The 22795-nt window shown below is 38.6% G+C and overlaps 1 long non-coding RNA gene and 1 pseudogene across 1 annotated transcript; one reads left to right on the forward strand and one right to left on the reverse strand.

The window, feature by feature from the left end:
- Positions 1-5490: 5490 nt before the first annotated feature.
- Positions 5491-9299, forward strand: LOC122910540. Its single transcript, XR_006385238.1, has 3 exons — positions 5491-5585; positions 8549-8800; positions 8907-9299. It is a non-coding gene; the product is annotated as an uncharacterized LOC122910540 (long non-coding RNA).
- A 6518-nt stretch (positions 9300-15817) lies between these two features.
- On the reverse strand, positions 15818-16639 carry LOC122910124 (annotated as a pseudogene).
- Positions 16640-22795: the final 6156 nt, after the last annotated feature.

The raw sequence follows: 22795 nt of genomic DNA on the forward strand, positions 1-22795 counted from the left end.
CCATCTCTATCCTTTCCAACAGTCTAAAGTTGGCAAAAGTTGCTCACAAGGAAGGAGGTAGTTTTATATTATGGAAAACAACAATGTTGGATTAAATAATTCTAGAGAATAGTTGAAAACTTAATGAAAAATGTATCTAATTGTTCCCAGGTGTTTATATTTACTTACATATTCTCTAGATTATAAACTTTATTTAAATATACAATTTAGTGACTGGTAAGTGTCTGCATTAAATCTTCTTTAATGATTCTTTTAGTCTTGTTGAGGTGTAATTGAAAAAATTATAATATATTTAAAGTGTACATCACATTGTGGCTTTGATTTGTATTTCCCTGATGACTGATACTGAGCATTTTTCACTTGTCTGTTGGCCATCTGTGTGTCTTCTTTGGATAAATGTCTGTTCATGTCTTCTACCCAATCCATGACTGGATCATTTGTACTCAAGGAAATACAAATCAAAACCACAAAGAGATACCACTCTACACCAGTCAGAATGGCTAAAATGAACAAGAATAGGAAACAACAAATGTTGGTGAGGATGTGGAGAAAGGGGAACCCTCTTACACTGTTAGTGGGAATGCAAGTTGGTGCAGCCACTCTGGAAAACAGTATGGAGATTCCTCAAGAAGTTGAAAAATAGAGCTATCCTATGACCCAGCAATTGTACTACTAGGTATTTACTTCAAAGATACAGATGTAGTGAAAAGAAGGGGCACCTGCACCCCAATGTTCATATCAGCAATGTCCACAATAACCAAACTGTGGAAGGAGCCAAGATGTCCATTGACAGATGAATGGATAAAGAAGATGTGGTCCATATATACAATGGACATCAGAAAGGATGAATATTTACCATTTATAGTGAAGTGGATGGAACTGGAGAGTATTAGGCTAAGTGAAATAAGTCAATCAGAAGAAGACGATTATATGGTTTCACTCATATATGAAGTATAAGAAACATCACAGAGGATCATAAGGGAAGGGAGAGAAACTGGATGGGAAGAAATCAGAAAGGGAGACAAACCATGAGAGACTCTTAACTCTGGGAAACAGCTCATCTCTGCTGAAGGGGAGACTGAGCGGGGAGATGGGATAAACTGGTGGGTGGGCATTAAGGAGGGCATGTGATGTGAAGAGTACTGGGTGTTATATGCAACTGATGAATTATGGAACACTACATCTGAAACTCATGATGCACTGTATGTTACCTAATTGAATTTAAATAAACAAAAAAGTGTATATCACTATGATTTGATGTACGTATACATTGTGAAAGAATTCTCACAGAGGTAATGAATACATCTATCTCTCCATCACCTCACATAGTTACCTTTGTGTGTATGACAACACTTAAGTTCTACACTCTTAGCAAATTTCAATTATACAGTATAGAATTATCAACTATAGTTACCATGTTATTTATTAGATCCTCAGAGCTTAGTTGTATTATAACTGAAAATTTATACCCTTTACCAGCCTTTCCCTACTTTTCCCAGTCCCAAATTCTAACAACCACCTTTTAAAAAAAATTTATATATACATTTTTAATTTCTTTTCAGCTTGACAGTATTCATTGTTTTTGTACCACCCCAGTGCTCCATGCAATACGTGCCCTCCCTAATACCCACCACCTTGTTCCCCCAACCTCCTACCCCCTGCCCCTTCAAGACCCTCAGGTTGTTTTTCAGAGTCCATAGTCTCTCATGGTTCACCTCCCTTTCCAATTTCCCCCAACTCCCTTCTCCTCTCCATCTCCCCATGTCCTCCATGTTATTTGTTATGCTCCACAAAATAAGTGAAACCATATGATAACTGACTCTCTCTCTGCTTGACTTATTTCACTCAGCATAATCTCTTCCAGTCCTATCCACGTTGCTACCAAAGTTGGGTATTTAAAAAAAAAAAAAAGATTTGCTTATTTCTTTTAGCGAGAGGAGAGACAGATCGAGCAGGGGTGGGGGCAGAGGGAGAGGTAGAGAGAGAATCTCAAGCAGACTTGCCACTAATTATTGGGCTCTGGGCCTGGTCCTACAACCTTGAGATCATGACCTGAGCCTAAATCAAGAGCTGAATACTTAACCAACTGAGTCACTCAGGTGTCCCATCTAGCAACCATCCTTTTGCTCTATTTTTGCACATTAGACTTTTTGTTGTTGTTAGATTCCACATATAAGTGATACTCTGCAGTATCTGTTTTTCTCTGTCTGGCTTATTTCATTTATCACAATGCCTTCCAAATTCAGCCATGTGCAGGGTTTCCTTATTTTTTAAGGCAGAATAATATTCCTGTGTGTGTTCACATTTTCTTTGTCCATTCAGTTGTCAACCGACACAGATTTTTTCCATACTTTGGCTATTGTGAGTATTATTGCAATAATCATGGGAACATAGGTATCTCTTCAAGATAGTTATTTGTTTTCTTTGGATATAGATCTAGAAGTTGGATTGCAGAATGATATGGTAGTTCTATTTTTAATCTCCTGAGGAACCTCCTACTGTTTTCCATAGTGGTTGTACCTTCCTACCATTGATAGCTTACCTTCCTAACAACTGTATAGGGTTCCTTTATTTCACATCCTAGCCAGGATTTGTTATCTCTTCTCTTTTTTCTCTCAGCTTTATTGAGATATTATTGAGATATAATACTGTGTAAGTTTAAGGTGTGGTGATTTGACATATGTACATATTTCAAAATGAGTATCACAGTAAGGTTTACACAACCATAACCTCTCATAGTTACTTCTTTTTTATGGTGACAATTTTAAACATTTTCTCTCAGCAACTTTCAAATATACTATTAACTATAGTCACCATGCTGTATATTACATTTCCAGAACTTACTAATCTCATAACTGGAATTTTATACCTTTTAACTACTCTCACCCATCCATCCACCCCTTCTCTCAGCAACCACCCATTCACTGTTTCTAATGAGTTCCATTTTTTTAAGTTTACACATATATTGTCTCTCTCTGTCCGACTTATTTCACTTAGTGAAATAATACTCTTGAAATCCATCCATGTTGTCACAAATGGCAGGATTTCCTTCTTTTTTATGGCTGAATCATATTCTATTGTATCTATTGTCTTTAAAAAATTTTTTTTTAAAATAAGCTCTATGACCAACATGGGGCTTGAACTCATGACCCCAAGATCAGGATTCACATGCTCTACTGACTGGTCCAGTCAGGTACCTCTCTTTTTCTTTTTTTTTTTTTTGATAGTAGACATCTTAACAGGTGTGAGATGTTCTCATTGTAGTTTTGATTTGCATTTCTCTCATGATTTGTGATCTTGAGTACCTTTTTGAGTACCTGTTGGCTATTTGTATGTCTTCTTTGGTCATTTGTCCTAAAAAAAATTTTTTTTATGCTATTACGTTGTATGAGTTCCTTGTGTATTTTGGTTATTAACTCCTTACTGGATGTGTGGTTTGCAAATATTTTCTCTCATTATATAGGTTACCTTTTCATTTTGATAATGATTTCATTTGCTGTGCAGAAGCTTTTTAGTTTGATGCAGTCTTACTTGTTTACTTTTGCTTTTTTAACCTTTGTTTTTGGTGTGAAATCTAAAAAAATCATCACTCAGACCAATGTCAAGGAGTTTACCCACTGTGTTTTCTTCTGGAAGTTTTACAGCTTCAGGTCTTATATTAAGACTTTAACACATTTTTATTCGATTTTCACATATAGTAAGAGATAGGGATCCAATTTCATTCTTTTGCATGTGGTTCTCCAGTTTTTCCAACACCATTTATTGAAGAGAATATTTCCCCCTATTGTAAATTTTGGATCCTTTGTCAAAAATTAATTGACCATATACATCTGAAACTAATATTATACTGTATGTTAAATAACTAGAATTAATAAAAACTTAAAAAACAAATTGAGCATATTTGCATGGGTTTATTTCTGAGCTCTCTATTCTGTTCCATTGATATGTGTGTCTGTTTTTAATGCCAATTCCATACTGTTTTGATTATTAGCCTTGCAATAAAGTCTTTAATTAGGAAATATGATGCCTCCAGCTTTGTTCTTCTTTTTCAAGATTGCTTGGGCTATTTGGGGTCTTTTGTGGTTCCATACAAATTTTAGGATTAAAAAAATCCTGTGAAAAATGCCACTGGAATATTGATAGGGATTTCATTGAATTTGTGGATTACTTTGGGTAGCATGGGCATTTTAACAATATTAATTCTTCCAGTCCATCAAAACAAGATATCTTCCCATTTGTGTCTTCCTCAATTTCTTTCATCAATGTTTTATACTTTTCAGGGTGCAGATCTTTCACTTCCCTGGTTAAATCATTACCCAGGTATTTTATTCTGTGTGATACTATTGTAAGTGGGATTGTTTCCTTAAATTCTCTTTCTGAGAGTTCATTGGTAGTGTATAGAAGTGCAACTGATTTTTGTATACTGATACTAAATCCTGCAACTTTTCTGAATTTATTAATTGTAACACATTTTTTGATGGGGTCTTAAGAATTTTCCTATATATCATATCATCTGCTCATTCTCAAAGAGAGACAATTTTATTTCTTCCATTCCAATTTGGATGCCTTCCACCCACCACCCCGCTGATTTCTTTGGTTAGGACTTCCAAGATTATATTGAATAAAAATTGGTGAGAGTATGTACCCTTGTCTTATTCCTGAGTTTATAGGGAAAGCTTTCAGCTTTTCACCACTAAGTATGATGTTAAAGGATTATCCTTTATTGAGCTGATAGTAATTCTTTTAAAAAGTAAAAGGTACAGGGGCACCTGGATGGTTCAGTCAGTTCAACGTCTGCCTTTGGCTCAGGTCATGATCCTGGAGTCCCAGGATCGAGTCCGAAGATCATCAGGCTCCCTGGTCAGCAACGGAGTCTGCTTCTCCCTTTCTCTCTGCTCTTCCCCCTGCTCTCTATGGCTCAATCAGTCCCTCAAATAAATAAATAAATAAATAAAATATTTTTTTTAAAAAGTAGAAGGTACATATGAAAGCATTTCTTAGCTAATCACATCCTAATTATTGGATTCATGGCATTCTAGCTTCTTGGAGTTTCCTCGACATCCCTGTCTTCTCTGTCCATGGAAAATTCTTGAAACTGTAAGAAAAATCTTTCCATTGCAAAGGTAACAAAAATTCTAGCCAAGACAAGGCAAAGGAAAAAAAAAAATTCTGGCCACAAAGGGCTTTGGCTTTCCATTGGTGGTGGTTGCCAGTAATGGGCAGAGAGTGAAGCCCCCAAGGAGATCCCCTGTAGAGAGCCAGACGGAGTCACTATGGTCAAGCAGGGACCTGTGTCAAGCAATGACTCAAGCAGCTAAGGGCATTGCAGCTAACACCAGATATCTCTGAGACCAGCATCAGCTGATGATACTCTCAGAACTGATAACCAGCAGAAACAGAGGAGGTCTGCAAAAGCCCAAGACTGATTGAGGCCCTTTAAAAAGAGAGGATTTTTACAAGTCAGACTCCTCAGACACTGATCCCTCTGTGTCTGACCACTTCAGAAAGGGAGCTGCTGCCACAGGCTCGGCCTGATCAATCTCTGAAAAGAACAAAGATCTTTCACCGCTTGAACATAAGAAGCAGTAAGTGCCAAGACCTGATCCATACGGGACTGGGGTCTTACCTCAACTGCCTGTTCACAGACTGACTTTGCGTTTGATTTGTTAACCTCCTACCCTCTGTTCTATCTTGTTTGTTGTGTGACTTGTCTTGTGCTTTGCTTTGTGCGACATGTACGAAGCCAAGTTAAACACGTAGTAAAATGTCCCTGAGTTTAGCATCCTGACCTACTTAATCATTCATTCAGCTTTGCTTCATGACTAAATAAAGCAGACAGTGTGGAGAGACACAACTCATGTGTGTGCCTTCATAGTGCGTTCATGATGTTCCCTAAAGGTGAGTTCTGAACTTCATGAGTTAGAGGTGCGTACCTTGCGGTGGTTAGGCATGGAGACGCACTAGGGGTAGGGAAGGACGGGATGGGGATATAAGGTGGTTTTTTTTTTTTGTTTTTTGTGGTTTTTTTTTAGATTTTATTTATTTATTTGACAGACAGAGATTACAGTCAGGCAGAGGCAGGCAGAGAGAGAGGAGGAAGCAGGCTCCCTGCCCTGCAGAGAACCTGTTGCAGGGCTTGATCCCAGGATCCTGGGATCATGACCTGAGCTGAAGGCAGAGGCTTTAACCCACTGAGCCACCCAGGTGCCCCTATAAGGTGGTTTTTAACCCACAGCTGCTTTAATGGTCCCTGACTTGCCTAACTTTGAGGAGATTTATCCATGTATGCTGAGAATGAAGGTGGGACTAATGTACTTAAAGCCAACAAGTCTGGGTGCCATGCTGGCCCCAGGACACCCCTCTTGGTGCCAGGACACTAGGTGAGATTGGGAACACAGTTTGGAGGGTTGTAGAAACAACCAGGTTGTCATCCTTCAAGAATAAATCTTTCAGGAATCTACAGTTTTCCTCAATTCTAAAGTGAGTGTAACAGCAATCATTCACCTCTACTCTACCAGATAAAGTAAATGGTGTTCTCAGCAACCCTGGTGGCTTTTGGGTAGTCTCCAAAACAATGCAGAAAAGCTTGTATGACCTTAGGGATCATTCAGACTTTAGCTCAGTAGCCTGGTCTATGAGTTGGGTTGCACGTTTACTCTGAGTGGAGAGGGAAATGAATTGTAAGGTCTACCCACAGAGAATGCTCGTAAAACAAACTGGCAATACTGGAGTTGGCTCAGTCAATTTATATGACTAATAATAAATGCCAGGGTGGAGTAATATTAAGCAATCAGTGTTGCTGCACCTCTCCCTAGGGAGAAAATTCTGCCCCTGCCCAAACACACACTGGGATCACAGGCATCTCCCAACACGACTTTGTGTCAGTTTACACCCTGGGAAAAATCAACTCATGCATAAGCATAGGGCCATGCTCTCAAAGGATTCTTGGGAAATGGTAATTTATGAGTTTTAGCTTTGTTGATGTATTGCTGGGCTCAACTTAGCAGTACTTCCCAGCATATGATCTGAATCCCCTGGGATGCTTTCTGAGTTCTAGCCCATATTTATTAAATTCACGTTCCATGGGGGTGAGTCTTAGAAACTGCATTTTAAAGAAGCTCCCTAGATGATTCTTGCACGTACTAAATTTAGAGGCCTAGCAACTTATAATGTTGGTGTCCTGAGTTTATGGATGCATTAGGGAGGTGCACAGTTGGAAATCTGGAAGAGCAATTCATTGCTAGAAGGCAGCCATTTTTACAAAGAGAAAACAAATGAAAACAGCCCAAGGAAAGAGTTAAAGCAAATGCTGGTAACATGTGGTATTTACTTCAATTACATGCATGGGTTCTGGGTTTGTATCGTGGAACATCCAATGTGGGCCATGTAATGGGCTGGTACTTAAAAGTGTTTGTCTTAGCTCAGTGACCACACCCCTGTTTTAGCTGAGGATTCTGTGCCTGGGCAGGTGGAGCTCTTTAATCAGAAGGGAACAGATAGTAAGTATAACACTACCACATCATCTATTGAAAACCAGGCTGATCAATATTTCTACACAACCTGTGGAGTCCCTTTGCTTTCTGTGTCATTTCCATTTGTTTTTGTGCCCTATAGATAACCAATGTGTGGCTGGACCAGCCTTGTGGTTGGTTTTCTTTTTCCTTTTTCTTTTCTTTTTTTTTCAGCCTGTGGTTTTTATTATGATTGCAAGACACCTTCAGCAACAGTATACTTTGGGTGGGGGGTAGTATACTATTTCCATGTCCTGGAAATTACATGATGCACGTGGGGCCGCACAGCGAAGTCACAGGTTGAGAGGTAGATGAGGGAGCCTGAGAGAGTGCAAGTGTGTGCCTGCGGATCTGCTTTTATTAAGGTCGAGGGTGAGGTTTTGCAGGGTCATTCTTTATTGGTGAATTTAAAACATAAGAGCAGGAATTTAAAGTGTGGAAAGAGAAAAAAGTAAAGAGCCCAAACGCTCAGTTGTTGAAACGGACCCAAATCTCTAAAACAGAGGAGCTTTGGTGTGGGTGAGGGGTGGGGAGTGGCCTGGCTCTTTATCTACTCTTGTGGCTGGCAATGAGTTTAGTCAAGATAGCCATTTCTGAAGTGGATGCTTCTTTGAAGTGGATGTCCCGGCAATCAAAGCTTCTGTCATACATTTGCATTGCAGAAAAGAAAAACCTACCTTGGGCTTAAATTACACCATTTTAACCTTTCCTGTGTTCCTTTTCCCTTCCACGGAACCAGCCACCCTGGGAAGGAAGGGAAGGCAGAGCTAAACTTTAAAACTCTTATGTCACATTCATTGATATTTGGAAATACTCTATTTTTATAGAGGGACCTTCTAAAGACTGAAATAGAATATTAGTAATATAAACCTTACATTAAACTGAATAAATGAGGTCTTGGCATTATACTTTGGAGACACTAGAAAACTCTAACCTCAAGGCTCAGTGTATAGAAATCCAGGGACAATATTGCTCAGATATACTGCGGTTCTGATTTCATAAGTCTCTCAAATTCACCCTTCCTTGCTGTTTCACAGGTGTCACTTCAACAAAACTTTCATCATACCCTTACCAGATTATTGCTGACACTTCCTGGCTGCATCCCACCCTTCCAGCTCCTCCGGAAAACCAAACTCTTTCTCAAATACTTAAAAAAAAAAATTGTTGCTGCACAACTTGGGAACTTGTTGATTGAATCACTTTGCCAATAGGTTGGAACTCCTTCTGGAGTCCATCTGCATATTTGTGTCTCTCTAATGATAAAACACAATTTCACAGATGGAAGAATGGTAAGGGTCACATTTTTCTTTTCTTTCCCTGCTTTCCTTTTCTTTCTACAGATAAGCTGGGCTTATATTTTTCAGATAAATTGAGAAATATTTTCTGTATTTTCAGACAGAAAATGGCTGTGCTCCAGAGAGACAAGCAGCTTCCTGGCAAGAAAAACAGGGCACCCCTGCCAATGGTGGGTAGCCAGAACCTTGGCAATCTCTGTTATGGGCAACAACTGTGGACAAGCCAGGGACCTGGCCAGAACTGAGAAACCTGTGAAACAACTAAAGAGGGGTTTATAGTTGCAAACAGAATCATTATTTGTCCCTGGTTATTTTCTTTAATGTCTGGGTTTAAATATAATTCAAACAACCTAGACTTTCTGTCTTGAAAGCATTTTCTATTTTTACCCTGCAATATGCTAAAAAGGATTTGAATCAGCATGCTTAGGTACTTCAAACACAGCAACAAAATGAACTTGTACTGTATCTAATTGGGGAAATCTGGAATGGAGGAGAGAAGGAAAATAAAAGTAAGAAGAAAAAAAATTGAAACCAAGGTGCCGTTTTTACACTAAATGGTGGCTTTTCTAAGGTAGGCTAGTTGTCAGAGGATTTTGGATTTTAAGGTCCTTGAAGCCAAAGCAGAGAGGGAAACAAAATTAGTTAAACAATTCATGGAGAAGAGAAAATAAAAACAAACCAGTTTCTTTTGATTAGCACATCTATTCCCTGATGGCAAGGCCTGATGGACATTTCCGCCATAGTCCTATAAGAGGAGATTTGGAGGGCACCTGGGTGGCTCAGTGGGTTAGGCCGCTGCCTTCGGCTCGGGTCGTGATCTCGGGGTCCTGGGATGGAGTCCCGCATCGGGCTCTCTGCTCAGCGGGGAGCCTGCTTCCCTCTCTCTCTCTCTGCCTGCCTCTCCGTCTACTTGTGATTTCTCTCTGTCAAATAAATAAATAAATAAATAAATCTTTAAAAAAAAAAAAAGAGGAGATTTGGAAAGCAGTGACAGAGTTGCCTTCAATATATCACTATGGTACATGCAAGTTCCACAAGACTTAGAAATTCTGTTTCTTTTATACTGGCTGAAGGGCAGTTCAGCAAAATCAATTTTGAGTAATAAAATGATCAGCATGAAAATCCCTTGAGCTCACTTAATTCAAAGTTAAAATCTAAAATATCCAGAACACTAGATTCATTGGATCTCCTTTAAACATTCTTCCATAATCATTTTTCACAGATGGACAGCCTTGGCAATCAGCTGGGCTTCAGATTCTCTGCTCTGCTGGCCAAGGGCTGGTCCAGATGTTTCAACAGTTTGCTCAGTCACTCATCTAATCTGTTCTTATAAATGAGTTGCTTGGCAGTCTGTATGCCTGTTCTGAATTTAAGCTGAAGGCCTTGTAGTTTGATCTAAGCTGGTACAGATATGAAGATACTAGGTTACACAATTCCAGGGGCTTTCTTTGCACTATATTCTAAAGTGGAGCTCTAGTCTGTGGGATGTTTTTACTAAGGACAGTTTCCTATTTTTCAGTAAAAATGTACATAATGAGCAAGAAGGCTTTTATGAGATGGCTTTAAAGTCATTCATGTTCTCAAGGGAGAGGTCACTGAGGTAGAAAGCATAGTGGTTAACACAATGGTCTTTGGAGTCAGAGATGGCTGGGCTCAAGAATCTGTCTGGTTCTGTAACCCTGGGCATGTGACTTTGCCCTTTTGAGCACTAGTTTAATTGTCTGTGAAATATAAATTATCATAACCACCTCACAGGGCTGTGAAGGTTCAATAGAGAATGTGTGTGGAGCATTTCATGCTTTGTCTGGCATATGTAGTATCCCATAAATGGAAGCTAGTTATATTTTCATTTCCAGATAGCCTAGCGAGCATCCTTACATTTTGCATCCTCAACTGCATCCTTGAAGATCTAGAAATATACAGAGAAATAAAGAAAATAAAACATATTAGAAGAATGCATTTGGGTTTTGGATTAATTTTCTATATTTGAGATTGGTGAAATTAAAAAGCCTCATTATTATCATTAACCATATCAGGCTGAGTACCAAAGTATTTTTTTTTTCTTTCTTTTTCGGATATAACGTGTGGTCCTTAGTGGAGCTATTGGGTAGGTAATGATGGATGGTCTCTTGGTTGCAGGGTCTATCTACCTCTGATGACCCCCTTCATTTTCTGTTTCTTCTCCTTCTGTGTTCCATGTCTTGGTCCTCTCATTTCCCAACTTGGAAAGATGGGTGTCACTCTTTACTCTTTGCCCACTCTCAGCCTCCTCTTGAAGTGATCACCATCTACTGTCGGTTACAGTGGACTCCATCTACTTCTTTCCATCCGGATTGCACCACCCACATTGAGGCCATGGTTATGTCTCTCTTGAATAACTGCAGTAGTTTCTCCAGCCTTCCCCTTTTGACAATGCTCCATCCTTACACAACAGCCAAATATGTCTTCTAAAAAGCAAATACGATCATATTGTTTCCTTAGTTAAAACCCTTCAATAACATTCTATTGTTCTCAGGGTACACTTGTCTCCCTTTAACATGGCTTTTACGAACTTTCTGATTTGGTTCTTGCTAAATTCTCCTAAGGTACCCTTCTCTTTGCCTCTTTGCTTCTGCTGGGAACCCCTCTCTGTGCTTCCATTTGCCTGACTCCTCTTTATCTGTCAGGCCTGTTATGGGCTGCATTATGTCCCTTCCTCCCAATTCATATTGAAGCCCTAATCCCCAGTACCTAAAAATGGGACTGTATTTGAAGACTCGGCATTTAAAGATGTGATTAATTTAAAATGAGGTCACTAGGGTGGACCCTAATTCAATATGACTGGTGTCCTTACAAGAAGAGGAAATTAGGACACAAACATACTGACAGAAGACCATGGAAAGACAAAGCGAGAGATGACCATAGAAAAGCCAAGGATGGAGGCCTCAGTAGAAATCAACCCTGCTGACACCTTGATCTCAAACCTCCAAACTATTACCTACTCCTGTAGTACTTTGTAATTTCTCTATCAAACCTTTTACTACAGTGTATTATAATGTCCTGTTTTTTCTTTCTTTTCTGTTTTTTAAATCATTTATGTTGCTTTTATGTTTTTGGTCTGTACTGTGTAAACCAAAAGCTTCATAGGCAGGAACTGTGTCTGTTTTGTTCAAGATTTTATCCCTGGTGCCTCACATAGTCTTAAACTTCCTGGCATTCAATACATAGTTGAATGAAAGGAATGAATGAATTGAGGATAATCAAAATCCTGGAGGTTAAACTAATGTTAATCAAAGGTCAACTAGACCTAAATATCCGGGATGTAATTTTGAGTGTCGGAGTTGATTAAAAGACTGTTAACCATGGTGGGGCACCTGGGTGGCTCGGTGGGTTAAAGGCTCTGCCTTCAGCTCAGGTCATGATCCCACGGTCCTGGGATCAAGCCCCATATCGGTCTCTCTGCTCAGTGGGGAGCCTGCTTCCTCCTCTCTCTCTCTCTGCCTGCCTCTCCGCCTACTTGTGATCTCTCTCTCTCTGTCAAATAAATAAATAAAATCTTAAAAAAATTAAAAAAGAAAGAATGTTAAGAATGTTAACCATGGTACAGTTCTCAGCACAAAGATAGAAACCATCCCCTTTCTACCACTCTAGTTACAAAGCAATGCTAAAATCAAACAAGACAGCGGAAGATGACATCGCTGAATGAAGCAAACCACTTTATAACTCCAAAGGGAGCTAAAGATAACTGATTCAGATATAAGAAGAAAAAAAAGTGTCTGTAGGTTGAAACCAGACCCAGATTCAGGGTGACAGGTGGGTTCTTATCCTTCACATTCATAATTCTTTACTAGACATGCTTGGATCAAGTTCCAGTCCTCCTTCTAAATACCATTCCTCCTCCTCATCTAACCTGCAAGCCTATGTGAGTAGGTGGGGCTGTGGAACAGCCAGACAGAGCCTGGAGACAAAGGGTGGAGTCAGGAGTTATGAAGTCCAAGATAAGTCGTCAGACCAGAATTTTACTCAACGGATTCTTGATGACTCACTTAACCTGTGAACCAGCACACTGGAAATCTGTATGACATATTCAAGTTACTTCCTATTTCTGAAGTGAACTGTGGAGAGACAGTACTCTTGTAGTACAGTCTCTTTGGATCAGCAATTAGTGTGCCCATGAATTGCAGAATGGTTTTACTAAGTGTATTAATATCTGAGAATTAAAAAAAAATCAGTACTATATTTTCTATGGGCTAGCTAAGAAATTTAATTATTGTAAATTATTTCTTTAGTGAGCAAGGAACCTAACCAGGGCTAAGATTATCTCAGCAAATGTTTCTTTTCTTTCTTATTCTTGTTGTTGAAGATCTCTGCTCTTGTTTATTTATTTATTTTTAAAAATATATTTATTTGAGAGAGAGAGAGTGCATGAGTTGGGAAGGAGCAGAGGGAGAGCGACAAGCAGATGCTGTGCTGAGTGCAGAGCCCCAGTTTTGATCCCATGATCCTGAGACCATGACCTCGCTGAAATCAAAGAGTTGGATGCTTTACCCACTGAGCCATCCAGGTGCCCCTGCTCTTATTATTATTATTGTTATTTTAAAAAATCCTTTTGTAGGGGCACCTGGGTGGCTCAGTCAGTTAAGCATCTGTCTTCAGCTCAGGACATGATCTTGGGGTCCTGGGATCGAGTCCCAAGTCGGGCTCCCTGCTCAGCTGAGGAGTCTGCTTCTCCCTCTTCCTCTCCCTCTGCCCCTGCTCATGTGCCCTCTCTCTTGCTCACTCTCTCTCTCAAATAAAATCTTTAAAAAATTCCTTTTGTTGATATATAGCATATAGATGGTGCATAAATCATAAGCTCAATAAATGCTTTTGGTTTTTCAATTAACATTATTTCTCTGATTATGAAAAAATATATGCACATTATAGAGATATTTTAAGATATGGAAAGAAAATAATTATCATTAATAATATCACTCATAATACCAACACACAAGGATCATTTTTAACATTCTGGTAAGGAAATTTCCAACCTTTTTTTATAGGTGCTATTCAAGTATGTACTTTATATAAAGTTGTAATTGCATTGATTGTACTAGCTTTATTATTTTTATTGTGAATATTTTCCTATATCATCAGATAGTCTTCCACATTTTGACATTTAACAGCTGCATAAAATTTTATCCTGTGATCTTACGCTATTTAAGCAATTCCTGGGGCGCCTGGGTAGCTCAAATGGTTAAGCATCTGCCTTATGCTCATGTCATGATGCCAGGGTTCTGGGATTGAGCCCTGCATTTAGCCCCCCATTGAGCCCCACATCGGGCTCCCTGCTCAGTGGGGAGCATACTTCTCCCTTTCACTCTACTGCTCCCCTTCCTTAGGCTCTGTGGCTCTGTCAAATAAATAAAATCCTAAAAAACCCCCCAACAAACCACAATTCTCTAAAATTGGACATTCAGGTTGTTTCTAATTTTTTGCTAATATAAATAATGGAGCAAAACCATCATGCTATCTAGGCTCCTGCACACCTATATGATAAATCAATAAATGATTAGAAGATGTTACTATTCCCAGTTTCCTTAGTGCAGATGATCAGATGCCCTGATTTGGTGGGTCAGGTTTAATTTATCTTTTCAAGTCCTATGATTCTTGGTATTTTGGAAACATAGGGACACAGCGGAGAAATACTCAATTGAGGAAAGTGGGGTTAAACGTAAAAATGAATTTATTTATTTTAATAGGGATGCTAATAACAGATACAAAAATGTTTTGGAAAGATATCTAAAACCCATGTAAATACTGAAAAATAAAAGTGTGGCCAGATAATATTTCAGGTACTTACTTATATTTTAACTTTTCTTATACTTTCCCCCTGCCTATTCAAGCTATCTTAGTGACCTATCTTAGTGGTCATCCTGTGCTTATAGTTTGAGATTTATACCCACTAGAATTTCTCTATTTTCTGAGAAATTAATAAAATTTTCAAAAATTCTAACAAGAGTACTAATGAGAAACAGTGTCATTGCTTCAAATTAATGTATATATTTTTATGAGGCATAAAGCTTTATGGGGCAGAGTTGTAGGATATAATTCATGCAAATTCTGATAGTATCATGAAATTATTTAGAAATACCTGAAATTTCTTCATACTGTTTCCAAGGAATGAAGTAGTGAATTGAGCACTTTAGGGATTGATTTATAGTATTTAGGAACTTTAGATTTTGCTTGAGAACTTTAAAAGTAGACTTTAGCTTTTTATATTAGCTTTCAGTGCAGATTAATGATGTCACATGTTTTACAATTCAGAAAAGTCAAACAGAGGCTGAGTCTCTAATCTAAGAGTTAGATTAATCTTAGATCTAAGTTAATTAATCTTAGATCTAGGAGTTAATTAATCTTAATCTAAGAGTTAAGGTTGTGGTAATTAGAGCATGAGCTCTATTATCCCTAGTTATCCTTCAAAAATCACATTTCTCATAACTGGATTTGTGCTAAGGATTAGACAGAAAACACTACAGGTTATTTTACCTAGTAAATTCTCAGTGGGCAAGCCTTTCACTTTCAAGCCTTTCAATCTAATTTGATTGGCCAACTGACTCTTAGGGGACTTTAATTATTCAAACATAAGTGACCTAACGCTTTATAGGGAGAGAGATCTGGAAGTGAGACAGAAATAGAGATAGATAGAAGAGGCAGAGAGACAAACAAACAGAATGAATGGATAAATGGATAATTGCTTTTCTAGGGAGGTCTGAATTAGAGTCCTAGCTTGACCTTGGTATCTAAGGGACTTAAGAGACCTGGGGTAAGTGGATTAAATTTCTAGGCCCCAATTCCTCATATACCCCAAGGGTGTGAATAGTCTCTAGTGACTTCAGAGGGTGAACATGAACTTCCTTTCTTCTTCTAAGCCTCCTTATAAGCGAAATACTTCTATATGGTAGATGGGCGATTTTATAATCCCTGTCTCCTCCCAGAAGTGTGTTTTTTGTTGTTATTTTTCACTTTTTTTTAATGTGGCAGAAAGATAGTTTATTGAGCCTCTTCAATCCTATTCATGTTCTCCTGCATTGTCTTGGTTTCTCTGAGATGCCCAGTCCCCTGGGCAGTGAGGAGATCCATTTCGCAGCTGGTGGGGGCGTCTCTGAGGATGGTACCAGGTTTGCTCATGAGCTGGTAGTTACCACCTCTGAAGAGATGCTCCACAGGGTTCATGGTCACATTCTGTATGTGTGGTGCATCCTTATACTTGTGGTAGGCACAGTGGCCTTCAGGATGGGCTTTTAAGTGCAGCCACCTCAGGCCACTACACAGACCACAACTCTGCTGGCTGAGGAGATGACCTTCTTGGAGCCTGAGGGCAGCTTCATTTGGGTCTCCTTGGTTTCAGGTTGGGTAGGTGACAATGGCGTCGTTCATGAAGGCTTGGGCCAGCTTGCCTCTGTAACAGGCTTCTCCTCCAGACAACACACGATGGCACATTGTGCATTTAGAAATGGTGTCCACTGGGGGCACATGGCCTATGCTGAGCTGGGCCTTCTTGCCGCAGGAGACGAACTAGCTAACGTGGATGCCCTCAGCTGGGAAGAACAGCTTTGTTTCTCACAGGGTATGAATCTTGGAGGACCCCCTTTAGCATCAAGTGTGCCCCAGCCTGCAGTGTGGATGACGTCCTTCCTGATGACCTTCTTGTACAAGTGTGGCGCAGTGAAGAAGGTGCACAGGCGCACAGCGCCTTTCAGAGCTATGCATGTGTGTCACGTGGGCCAGACACTTTCTGGTTCCCCACAGATGTATGCTGCTGGGCATGGCTTGGGGGTGCTTCACGGGTATTCCTGGTGGCCCAGGGACCATTGCTGTTCCTCTGGAGATGTTTCAAGGCTTCTTCTAGTCATGTATGGATTTAAAAGCAGGTAGCTTCTTTCTTTCCTTCTCTATACAGTTTGAAGATATGGTTTTTAAAGATTTTATTTATTTGAGAAAGAAGGAGATAGAGCATTGGGGGGGGGGAGGCGGTGTAAAGGGAGAAGGGCAGGGAGAAGCAGACTCTTGCTGAGCCCGGAGCCCAAGGTGGCTGATCGCAGCACCTTGAGATCATGAGCTGATTCGAAGTCAGATGCTTAACGACTGAGCCACGCAGGCACCGCCAGTTTCAAGATGTTTTGTACTGAAGGTTCCCTAAGTTTTGTTCTTGGACCTATTGTAACCAATTATATAGTTTCAAGTTGATCATATCTGGTCTCATGATCTTGGGTGGACAGGGGAGAAGGACAAATACAGGAATTCTTATTCCCTCTCATACTTGGGATTCTGACCAGGTGGAAGTCAAGTGGAGGTCATACCTGGAATTGGTAATTCCATGAAGTAAGTGTTACGTTTAGCCACCATTCTTTAGTGTTCATGGAAAACTGATGTTCTTTACTAGCAGAAAGGAGAAGTAAGGTTTTTGGAGAGATTTCCAACTTGGAATTTTCAAGTCTAAGCATCTAAAAGGCAGTGATCTTCAGATGTGTGACGACAAGTCTGGGAATCTCTTTGTGGTAAGAGGAGGAGAAGGACATGTAAAGTTTGAAAACCCATGTTTGTATATATGTTTGGAACACCAAGCAATACTATTTTAAATAATATGAGTTTCATAAGAGAGGTAGTATTTTTTTTATAATAGATCTTTTTTTCAGTGTTCCAAGACTCATTGTCTGTGCACCACACCCAGTGCTCCATGCAATACGTGCCTTCCTTAATTAATTCTTATTTAATGGGTATGTGAGTAAATACAGCTTGAGAAAATGCTTTAGGCTGTAAAAGAAGGTGCCAAAAGGTGTAAACGAAGTTTAACCCCAGAGTTAGGTTAAAGTAGGGAATCAATAGAAGTTTAATTAATAGAGACCTAGCCAGACCCGAGGGACAGACCGTCCAGCAGAGAGATTGACAAAACCATAGCTCCAGGAGCCATGTCCAGGCTGGCAGCTGATTTTTTAATGACCTGCTAGTTACTAATGGTTTTACCATTTTGAAATGGTTGAAAACAAAAGAAGAATATTCCATGACACGTTGAAAGTATGCGAAATTAAAATTTCAGTGTCCATCAAGTTTTATTGGAATAGAACAAAGCTTAATTATTTATGTATTCTTATTTGCTGCTTTTATGCTGCAGGGACAGAGCTGAGTAGTTGTGACAATGTATAGCCCATGAAGCTTAAAGCATTTATTATCTGACACCTCACAGGAAATATGTGCTGATTCTCTTGATCTTGCTCAGAAAGAAATTAAGTCTCTGTAAAAGTAACTGGCTTGCTCAAACTCAGATGGTTAAACAGTAGTAGGTTCTTAATATTCCTCATATCTCTTTTCAGCATATCTTTTTAGTTATCATTACTATGTCACTTCTCCTCCTCTCTCCTCCTCTCACCCTTTTCTACCTCCAAAGATCTTTCCTGACAGAATTTTCTAGGTCATACCCACAACTATATTTTTGACAAAGACAGCACATGTTTTGCTTTGCTTCTAATGCCCTTTTAAAGGATATTCAGCATTCAGCTGACCTCTGCAACTAAGTCAATTTGTGACCTGCCCGAAATGTCTTTATAAATTAGTTTCTAAATCAATTAGAAAGCTGTTTGTACCTTTTAAGAACTTTGCAGGCAGTTAGGAGTCTGTTGCCACCAAGTGGCCAATGGCATATTGATTATGCTTGCCAGACTGAGCAGTCATAAATTATCAGTATCACAGGTTCTCATGGCTGGAGGAGACCTGAAATTCCAACCACTTAGCAATAAATTATTAAGGAGATCATAACGCTGTCTAGTCAACTGTTAAAAATAAAAGTAGGCTTTTTTTTAAAAGCATGCATATTTACTCACTTTTTAAATAAATTTTTATATGTTTAAAATTTTATTTATTGATTGATTTTTACTTACTCACTTTTTTTTAAAAGATTTTATTTATTTATTTGACAGACAGAGATCACAAGTAGGCAGAGAGGCAGGCAGAGAGAGGTGGGGAAGCAGGCTCCCTGCTAAGTAGGGAGCCCAATGTGGGGCTCGATCCCAGGACCCTGAGATCATAATCTGAGGGCCTCTGAAGGCAGAGGCTTAACCCCCTGAGCCACCCAGGTGCCCCTACTTACTCACTTTTAAAGCCAGATATAAAGACTTACAAAATGCAGATGTGCTTTGGTGTTATCCTCGGTCCTCAGCTGTCATTAATCATGTATAAAACTGACACTGCTTTTAGACTAATGACAACTTTCTAATTCATTCTATTATTTTTAATTAAATGGCCCTCAGAGGTGTTTTTAAACAGCCTGATATTTAAAGCAACCCTTGTGGCTTGCTAGTATTTATCCTTCTTTAAAAAGAGAAGTTGGTGGCTTCTGTAACTGCGTATGGCCAACAGAACAAGAACCTGTTCACCTTCACAGCCTTTTCCTCTAGCACATGATGGTGAATTATGTATTCATACTTTTTGCCCATTTTTGTATTGGGTTTTTGGTCTGTTTCATTTGATTTATAAAAATAATTTACAAGTAAGGAGTATTGCCCATTATCTGTGATACATGTTGCAGGTATTTTTCTTGCAGTGAGTTATTTGTCATTTGACTTTACTTTTGGTGTTCTCTTGTGACAGTTTTTAGGTTTTTTTGTAGTCAACTTTATCAGTATTTTCTTTTACTGAATCTGGATTTTGAATCAGAAAAAGCCTTTTCCCATATTAAAGTTATAAAGGAATTTACCATTGATTTTATATAGTATTTATATGATCCTCCCGCTTTTTAAATGAGATTTTATTTATTTATTTGAGGGAAAGAGTGAGAGAGAACATCAGCAAGGCCAGGGGAGAGGGAGAAACAGTCTCCCCCCCTGAGCAGGGAGCTCAATGTGGGGCTTGATTCCAGGACCCTGGGATCATGACCTGAGTCATAGTCAGACTCGACTAACTGAGCCACCCAGGCTCGCCTGATCTTATTTCTTAATTTTAGAACTTCTGATCCATTTGGAGTTATTTTTGTGTATGATTTGAGGTATGGATCAATTTTATCTTTTTAAAAATGGTTATCAAGTCGTCCTCACACCCTATATATGCCCCAGTGATTTTTTTGATACCACTTTGATCACATTCCAAATTTCCGTATGTTCTGAACTTTGTGTTCCATTACATAGATCTATTTATGTGCCAGTACCAAACTATAATTATAGAAGTTTTATATTTTCTTATCTAGTACAGTTACTTTCCCCTTTTAGCTCTTCTTTTTCATTTTTTAAAAAAGCTATTCTTGCATATTTATTTTTCCATATGAAATGTATTATCAGCTTTCTAATTCTAGAAAAAAGCTTATTAGTATACTTATGAAGAATCTTATTTAATTTTTAAGTTATCTTAGGAAGAACGGACAACTTTTTAATATGAGTGATCATATTTAAGGACATAAAATGTCTTTCCATTGGTTCAAGTCTATTTGTGGGTGTTTCAAGAATGTTTCAAAGTTTTCCTCATGTTGATTTTGCAAATTTATCTTTTTTGGTTGCTGTTGTAAATAGAGCCTTTTTTCCCTCAATTATGTCTTGAAACTGATTATTGTTAGTATATCTAAAGTATATTCTCATGTTGATTTTGCATATTTTTTGTTATGTTTATACCTTAGAATTTATCTTTTTTGGTTGCTGTTGTAAATAAAGCATTTTTCCTTCAATTATGTCTTGAAACTGATTATTGCTAATATATCTATTGCTAGTATATCTGTATGTTAGTTTTATATCTTGCTAACTTTAGAATTCTTTTATTATTTGGTTAGTTTTACCATGGATTCTATAAGATTTTGTGCATATGTAATAATGTCACCTGTAGGATGCTGGTTCAGGACTGAGGTGTATACATTTTATTATCTGAAGGAAATATCCATTAATTCCTATATTTTGAGGTATTTTTTAATTTAAGGAATAGATTTTGAGTTTTGTCAAATATTTTTTTCGGCTTTTGTGGGATCATCATATGATTTTCCTTCTTAGATCTATTAATATGGTTAACTATAGTAATTGATTTTCTATTAATGAACCATTCTTGTAGTTCCTGAAATAAATCCACTGGACATGCTATGTTATTTTTTTAATGTGGCATTGGATTCTTTATTTTAGAATTTTTACATCATGTACATAAGTTGTATATTTCTGTTATTTTCTTTTTTTAAAGATTTTTAAAATTTTTATTTTTAAGTAATCTGTACACCTGACATGGGGCTCAAACCTACTACGCCGAGATCAAGAGTCATATGCTCTACCCAACCAGTTAGGCACCCAGTTCTTTCATTTTTTAAAAATAAAGATTTTATTTATTTATTTGAAAGAGAGAGTGAGAGAGCGAGCAAGAGAGGACACAAGCAGGGAGGGGCAGAGGGAGAAGGAGAAGGGGGCTCTCCGCTGAGCAAGGAGGCCAAGGCAAAACTCAGTCCCAGGATCCTGGGATCATGACCTGAACCGAAGGCAGATGCTAAAACAACCGAGCCACCCAGGTGCATCTGTCATTTTCTTTATGCAATTTTTTGTCAGGTTTAGGAGTCAATGTTATGCTTCAGCTCACGAAAATAATTTGGAAGTTTCTCTTCTTTAGAACAATTTATGTTGTATTAAGATTATTTGGTCTATACAATTTTTCTTTGAAACTGAGCCTGAGGGGTGGGAGAGAGGAATGGCGCCACCCAGCTCTCTTGTGTCTGGCCCAAGGCACCTCCATGTACACTGCCTCTCAGCAAAGCACTTTGAGAAAAACAAATAATCTCTCCATGTGTGTCCCAGGTAATTTTCAGATTGCTGTTTCTTGGTCTGAGGTGTTTGCCAGCATTTCTGTAGGAGCAGCACAGTGCCCTCTGGGCTCTGTCCTGGCCAAGCTGGTGACTTTTAAAAGAAGATATGCAGAGGGCCAACAGCCACATGAAAAGATGCCCAACATCACTCATCATCAGGGAAATGCAAATCAAAACTACAAGATTACCTCACACCAGTCAGAATGGCTAAAATTAACAACACAGGAAACAAGCATTGGTGAGGATGTAGACAAAGGAGAACCCTCTTATACTGTTGCTGGGAATGTAAACTGGTGCAGCCACTCTGGAAACCAGTGTGGAGGCTCCTCAAAAAAGTTAAAAATAGAACTACCCTGTGGTCCAGCAATTACAGTACTAGGTATTTACCCAAAGGATACAGAAACACTAATTTGAAGGGGGTACATGCACCCTGATATTTATAGCAGCATTATCAACAATAGCAAAATTATGGAAAGAGCCCAAATGTCCACTGACTGATGAATGGATAATATTCCAAACACACAGTGGAATATTACTCAACTATAAAAAGAATGAAATCTTACCATTTGCAGCAACATGGTTGGAGCTAGAGAGTGTTATGCTAAGTGAAATAAGTCAGAGAAAGACAAATAACATGATTTCACTCATGTGGAATTTAAGAAACAAAACAACAGGTTATAGGGGAAAACAAGAGAAAGGCAACCTAAGAAACAGATTATTAATTATTGAGAACAAACTGATGGTTACTAGAGGGGAGGCGGTGGGGGAGTGGGTTAAATAGGTAATGGGTATCGAGGAGAGCACTTACTGTGATGAGCACTGGGTGATATATGGAAGTATTGAATCACTCTATTGTACACTTGCAACTAACATTACACTGTATGTTAACTAACTGGAATGAAAATAAATACTAAAGAAAGAAAAAGAGAAACAGAACCTAGTACTTTTTTGTGAGTAGTTATTTGGCAACTTTTTCTTTTTAAAAATATGGACATTGGTCTGTTAAAGCTTTTTATCTCTGCTGGAGTCAATTTTGATAGACAGTATTTTAGTAGGAAATTCTCCATTTCGTCCAGCTTTTGAAATGTATTTGCATAATGAGGTACAAAATATAGCTTAAGATTTAAAATATTTTCTGTTTTAATGGTTATTTCCCTTCTGGTAATTTATTATTACTTTTTCTAATTTTTAAAAATTTTCAGAGAACCAGATTT

The sequence above is a fragment of the Neovison vison genome, chromosome 6 (genome assembly GCF_020171115.1).
Source record: "Neovison vison isolate M4711 chromosome 6, ASM_NN_V1, whole genome shotgun sequence".
In the NCBI taxonomy this organism is placed as follows: Eukaryota; Metazoa; Chordata; class Mammalia; order Carnivora; family Mustelidae; genus Neogale; species Neogale vison.